General features: G+C 36.7%; 1 protein-coding gene across 1 annotated transcript in view; it reads left to right on the top strand.

Annotated features, from left to right (window-relative positions):
* The first annotated feature begins 1,050 nt into the window (after nt 1-1,050).
* The window catches only part of BMPR1A (bone morphogenetic protein receptor type 1A), a 66,222-nt gene continuing 59,902 nt past the window's right edge, over nt 1,051-7,370 (top strand). The window contains exon 1 of the mRNA XM_008060108.2: nt 1,051-1,168. The gene's annotated coding sequence lies outside the window, so the exon portion shown is untranslated. The remainder of the gene's footprint in view (nt 1,169-7,370) is intronic.

Below are 7,370 nucleotides of genomic sequence, written 5' to 3' on the forward strand. Positions count from 1 at the left end.
CGGGTTAAGTTGTGGGTAACTAGTATACTGAGAAGACTGTTCAAGGCTCCTAAATGTAGACAAAGCATTACTAATTGCTTTCAGGTCAGACTGTCTTTAGTTGGGCCATGAAAGATTTAGCATGGTCCTATGGCAGCCTGTCTGCTGAGTGGAGACTCTTGTCTTTAAGAAAGATGGCTATCTGATATACTAGACCGGTTCGGGTTGCCCCAGTTTACATGAGTTTAATCATTATTGCCAAGACTGTTAAATCTCAGCCTGACACAAATGATACTTCTAAATGGACTTAAAGACAAAGCATTTGACCTTGCAGTGGGACATAGGTAATGCTCATACAGCTTTAACAATACGAAACATAATACTTGGCTTTTTGAAGTATCGGCTAAAAGATACATTCAGTGAAGTTATTTTTAAGAGCTCTAAGTAAACAACACAGATGTCTTTCAAATAAATAAAATTTTTTAATGGTTTATTTCTTTTAGATTTATGAGTGGTTCCTCTCAAATTGGTAGGGTATTAATGGCAATATTAACATACAGTAGTTTAAGCCCATCTCATGGATTTAGGCCAACCAGTGTAGTTAATTCTTCACCCTCACAGTCCTAACATTCTAGATAGACGTTTGACTGAAGTTAAAACTAGTTTTGAGACCTTAGGATAAAAAGTCAAAGAAAGAGATACTAGTTAGGCAGTCCAATATTATTTTGCCTAAGTAGGAATCTGAATATTATAGGAGTGTACATTTTAAGACTGCTCCAGCTGTTCCTGTTTTTTCAAATTGAAAATGAGTTTCTTTTTTTATTTTCCTCAAATGTTTAAGCTAACACAGAAATGTTCTATGTAAGTACTTTTTCCACGGAATTTTACAAACTTGTTTGGGCAGAGGTTGAAGTAAATGGTAAAGTAATAGGTTTCATTTAAAAAAAAACAAAACTGTAGAACTTTTCATTGACTTTACTTTGAAATGAAACACTTTTAGATTGCTTCTGCATGTGGTTTTCTAACAAATAAAAGTTTTTTCAGTTTTAAATAAGTTCTTTTTTTTCTAAACAGATTTATGAAAATATGCATCAGTTTAATACTGTCTTGGAATTCATGAGATGGAAGCATAGGTCAAAGCTGTTTGGAGAAAATTGGAAGTACAGTTTTATCTAGCCACATCTCTGAGGTAAGTAAAAAACTTTAAAGAAAATAATTAGAATAATATGAAAATTCTCATTTCTTAACAATTGAAAATAGTCCTTTGGTATCACCACTGCAGTCTTATTTGAGCTTAGTTTTTTTAATAAAACGACTTTATATTAGCATCTTTAGTTTCTTTATTGACCTTCCTTTTGAGTTCATATGTAATTCTACATATCTGAATATTAGAATTATATATATATTTTTGGATATGTATTATTGTATATATTTTCTTATAAGTGTTGAACCTCTGCAGGAGTGAAAAGAATTTATTTTTTTACTAATATCACTTTCTTCACTCTGCTTGTAGAAAATAAGCATTAAGTGGTGTATATATTTATTTCTTCCCTCTAAGATTGCAAAGCCAAGTTCAGAATGGAAGATTATATTAAAAAATGAATGTTTACATTATTCTGAGATTTTCACACATTTCAGAATTTAGGATAAAATTTTTTAACATGTTAGAATAATATATCTTTGGAGATAGCATTTAAAGAAGCAGGAGCTACAGTCATGCCAGAAATAGGAGAAAAGAAGCATTCCAAGACGATATGTACAGGAAAATTAGGCTCATTGTTTTAAAATCTATTTAGGGATCTTAAAGATTGGGCTTGAATCCTTCAGTGATCTACATTTAAACAAATACATCGGACATACAGTTTTGTGAAGCAGTTGCACTTTGACTTCTGGAAATGATAGGCTTTGCTTACTGCTTCTGCTTGCAGCATTTACTCATTCTCTTTTTGTCCCTGCCAAACTGCTGGATTGGCTCTTCTGAAATATACTGTTACTTTCTACTTTTATTAGAGCTCTTCATAGTCTTTGATTGCTGTGATACTTGTCATTTTTTTCTTGAAATTTTCTTGGTTTCCCTGACCCTGTGCTCTTGCAATTCTACTTATTTAATTAGTTTCACCCTACTCTTAAGTAATAATGACCTTCCCTAAACTTCTATCTTTGAAATTCTCCTGTTTTTTTCTTTGTCTTTCCTAGTCTCATGATTTTAGTGATTATTTATAAAATAATCTCTCTCAACTTTATATCTCAGTTGTGGCATTTTCTCTAAGCTTCAGACCCATATTTACAACTGTTTGCAGGATGGCTCGATTTGTTAACATCTCAGTCTTCACATTACAATAAGTCCCCTGAATACAAGCCTTCAAGTTGAGGATTTTGAAATGTATGATTGCATATCCAGTCACATCCACCTTGCCCTCTATCTCCTATTGCTTCAGGTCTACCATCTCCCACCTCCTCTTCTTACCTGTTCACTCAGTGCCAGCCCTGTATGCCAGTTGTTGTATTGTACTGTCTACTGTAATTTTTAAAATACTGTATTGTAAGTTTTAAAATGTTTTCTTTGTTTTTTAGTATTATTTGTATGATAAGTATTATAACCCCATTACTGTACGGTACTATAGAGATGATTGTGTTAGTTAGGTACCTAGGCAAACTTTTGGGCTTGTGGTAAATTGGACTTATGAACCCTCTCCTGGAATGGAATTCATTTGTATGTAGAGGACTTGCTGTATCTACCACTTAATTTGCCAGGAGCTTCGCTCCCAGTGTTTCCTCTTTTACTAATGGACCTCTTTGTCACTCAGGCATAAAATCTCAGGGTTGCATCTGATTCCTCATGATGTGCTTCCTTCCCTCAGTCATAGATCAGTTCCTATCAGTTTTGCCCCTGTACTGTATCATGAATGTTTCCATCATCTCCTTTTTTTTTTTTTTTTGAGTTGGAGTCTCACTCTGTCGCCCAGGCTGGAGTGCAGTGGTACGCTCACAACCACCACAGCCTCGACCTTCCAAGTAGCTGGAACTACAGGCATGCGCTACCATGCCCAGCTAATTTTTTTGACTTATTGTAGAGACAAGGTCTCACCATGTTGCCTAGGCTGGGTCTCGAACCTGTGAGCTCAGGCAGTCCTCTTGCCCCAGCCTCCCAAAGTGCAGGGATTACAGGAGTGAGCCACTGCATACAGTTTATCATCACCTTTCTAATTTCCCTTCACCATCCCCTTTTAAGTCCCTGTGTTGCATTTCACCTGAAATATCCCAGGGCTCTCCCAATTTGTGCCTCTCCTTATGTTGCTGCCAGGTTAAATTTTCTAAAAAATAATTCTGCATGTATTGTCTGTGACTCTTTGCTAGCCTGGCAAAAATAAAGACCAATTCTTCTAATATTAAGGTCTCTCAATAATATAGCATTGAATAACACATTATCTCCATCTGTCCTTTTTTTTTTTACTTCAAATATTTATTAAACACCTACTCTACGCCAGGGACAGTGTTAGGTGCTGAGAATACAGAGCGTTCAGTAAAATGGATTCCTTGCTATACTCTAAGAATAGTCTGTTTACAGATGGATGAACATGCAAACAGATAATCAAGTGCAATTTGAAAAATGCTATAATATAATATCACTTAGTACACCATGGTTATATACGATTATAATTTTGGGCTTTTTTTTTAACTTAATTTTATTTCTTTTTTGAGGTGGGGTTTTGCTGTGTTGCCCAGGCTGGTCTTGAACTCCTGGGTTCAATCAATACCCCCACCTCAGCTTTTTAAAGTGTGGAGATTACAGGTGTGAGCCACCATGCCCAGGCTACAATTATGATTTAAAAAAACAAAACAAAGCGTATGTATATACACATATTGTAATCATGTAAAAAAAAAAAAAAAGTACTGTCATCACCTAGAAAGGCTACACCAATGTTGTTAGAGGAGAGAATTATTAGGCAGTCTTTACATAAGCAATGATATTTGAGCAGTCTTGAAAGATGAGTAGAAGACTGCTAAGTGAAAATTGGAGTGTGATAATGTAAAATATATATCTGGTGTTGCCTGTTTCTTGGCATATAACTTCTAAAATCCTTGGAATCTCCGAAGTGATGTCTTTTTGTTGGCAGCCCCTAGGGTAGCTTCAGGATGGGGTCTGGTCACCAGAAAGAAAGTTGAGGCCCCCTCCCCACAACCTTTTGACAGAGGCTAAAGGTCAAGTTGGTCACCAATAGCCAGTGGTTTAATTAATTATGCCTATGTAATGAAGCTTCCATAAAATCTAAAAGAACTGAGTTCAGAGCTTCCAGATAACTGAACACATGGATGTGTATCCTTTGTAACAAACCAGTAAGCAGAAGTGTTTCCCTGAGTTCTGTAAACCATTCTAGCAAATTAATTGAGAAAAGGAGTTGTGGGAACCCTAGATTATAGTTGCTGGTCAGAAGCATGAGCAAAATAACCTATGGCTTGCAGTTGTCATTGGAAGTGGGGAATAGTCTTGAGGACTGAGCCCTTAACCTGTGAAATTTGATGCTGCACCATGTAGATAGTGTCGGAGTTGAATTGGAGGACACCCAGCTGTTGTCCACTGCAGGATTGATTGCTTGCTCGGTGGTAGGGAGAAATCCCCACACATTTGGTCACAGGAGTCTTCTTTGCTGATTGTTGTAATAATGTGAACAAAGGAAAGACAGTTTGAGTTTTTCCACACTCACAGAAGGCAAGAGAATTAATTTCATGCACAGAATCCAGCATGGGGCAGGGCAGAGCTCAAAAATGTATAAAATGTACAAAAGCGACAATATTTAATTTTTTTATGACTGGACTTTAGCATCTATGAGAGAGGGTTTTAGGGAACAGGCTAGAAGAGATAGGGTTGTGAAGGACTTTGAATGCCATAATAAGGAGTCTAGGCATGATTTTGTGAAAAGTGGGCAGCCATTGAAGAATTTTAACATTTAAAAAAGCGTTTGGGGTCATTATTTTTTGTTAAAATTAATCTAATGGTTATATGAATGGTAGTTTAGAAGGGGAAAACCAAAGTAGAGAGTCAAGTTAAGCTATTCTTAACTGTTTCAAGTAAGAAATAATGAGGCTTTCAACTAAGGTAGAGGTCCGCTTACCTGAAATTTTGAAAACCTTTAAGTATTGGTTATTTAGAAAATTGTTTAATTTTCTTCTGGACCCCTAGATACTATACTCTTCAACCAGTGATTTGAAATTGTCTTATATGTTCTCTTCTGTCTGTTTATATTATTCCTTTCTCTTGGTGTATTTTTCGCCCCCATCTCAAATGTCACTTCACCCCTAAGTCCTGATTTGTGACTGTATGTTGGAAAGAGAGAATGATGCCCAGATTTTGAGCCTGGATGGTAGGGATATTGTTGGCATCATTAAAAGCAAATGTAAGTTGGATCTTAGTTTTCTAAATTTAGAGAAGCATTAAAATTGATGTTCTACTATACTGTTAAGTCTCTTAATTTGCTTATATATAACACACTTTTTGGCATTATTTTTCAAGACAGCATGTTGAAAGGGAGACTTTATTTTAAAAGAGGCAAAATATTACTTCTTTTAGAAGAGCTGTTTTTAAGGAAATAAATACTATTCTCTTCATATTTACTTTTCTGTTGTTTTAAATGTTACATAATAGTAAAGTTTAAGAATGTTTGAATCATTTCCTTATTTTTTTTTTTTGAGTTGGAATCTCACTCTCGCCCAGACTGGAGTGCAGTGGCCACTCCCGTCCACCGCAGCCTCGACCTGCTGGGCTCCGGCGATCCTTCCACCTCAGCCTTCCAAGTAGCCGGAACTACAAGTGTGCGCTACCACACCCAGTTGATTTTTTGATTTATTGTAGAGATGAGGTCTCGCTGCCTAGGCGGGTCTCGAACCCGCGGGCTCAGGCAATCCACTCACCTCAGCCTCCCAAAGGCGCGGATTACAGGCTGAGCCACCGAGCCCAGCTGAAGTATTTCTATGGGAATAATTCTGACACCTAACTGAAGGATGTTCTCTTGTTTTAATAGAATTATGGCTAAATAAATGAGGATTTGAAAAAAATTCATTAAGCAGAATTTGATGGTTTCATAGTAACAAATCAGCATTAGTATGATAATGTCCATTAGAGAAATACTTCACAATGAGGTAATAAGTTACTTAATTATATAAAACTGGCTTTTAAAATGCATTCATTAAAATTATTTTCAACTCATAATTGATAACTAATTTAGAACTTTGCAGTATTTGGAAATATTCTAACGTTGTATATTGATAATAGTCACTAATTATTTCATAATTATACATTGTGTAAAACAAGAACATATAGCGCTACTGAATAACAAAAGCATTCATGTTTAAAAGGTCAGGCTTTGTGATTTGACTGATACCAACATATATTTTTCTCTTTAACATAAGCCCAGTTGAACTCTTTAGTTAATTTATACTTGTTCTATTTTTATTTTTTAAGAAGATTCCCTTTGTCATTTGTGTCTCAGCATCGTCACAAGTGTTTTCTTTTTATTTATTTATTTATTTTTGAGTTGGAGTCTCACTCTGCCACCCAGACTAGAGTGCAGTAGCATGCCGTAGCCTTGACCTGCTGGGCTCAAGTGATCCTTCTGCCTCAGCCTTCCAAGTAGCTAGAACTACAGGCATGCACTACCATGCCCAGCTAATTTTTTGATTTATTGTAGCTATGAGGTCTCAGCAAGTTGCCCAGTCTGGTCTCGAACAATCCTCTCAGGCAATCCTGAGAGGTCTCAGGCAATCCTCTCACCTCGGCCTCCCAAAGTACTGGGATTATACGCGTGAGCCACCATGCCAGACCACGACAGTGTTTTCTAAAGTGTGGAGCATGTACTACTGGTAGTATTCAGAATGAATTTAGGTAGTATACAAATGAATTCTTTAAAATTTTGGGTGGATGTACTAATTACCCTAATCTGATCACTATACAGTATATGTATTGAAATATCATTGTGTACCATATAAATATGTATAATCATTATGTGTCAATTAAAAAGAAAATAAGCTGGGCGTAGTGGCTCATGCCTGTAATCCCAGCACTTTGGGAGGCGGAGGTGAGAGGATTGCCTGAGTCCAGAGGTTCAAGATCAGACTGGGCAACTTAGCGAGACCTCATCTTTACAACAAATCAAAAAATTAGTCTGGTGTGGTGGCCTGTGCCTGAAGTTCCAGCTACTTAGAAAGCTGAGATGGAAGGATCACCTGAGCCCAACTGGTCAAGCCTGCAGTGGCTGTGAGCGTGCCACTGCACCCCAGCTTGGGCAACAGTGAGACTCCAACTCAAAAATAAATAATATAATAAAATTAAAAAGTTTTTTTTTCTTTTTTTGAGCTGGAGTCTCACTCTGTCACCCAGACTGGAGTGCAGTGGC

This window comes from Carlito syrichta, unplaced genomic scaffold, assembly GCF_000164805.1.
Source record: "Carlito syrichta isolate Samal-C Ts95f unplaced genomic scaffold, Tarsius_syrichta-2.0.1 Scaffold304516, whole genome shotgun sequence".
Classification (NCBI taxonomy): domain Eukaryota; kingdom Metazoa; phylum Chordata; class Mammalia; order Primates; family Tarsiidae; genus Carlito; species Carlito syrichta.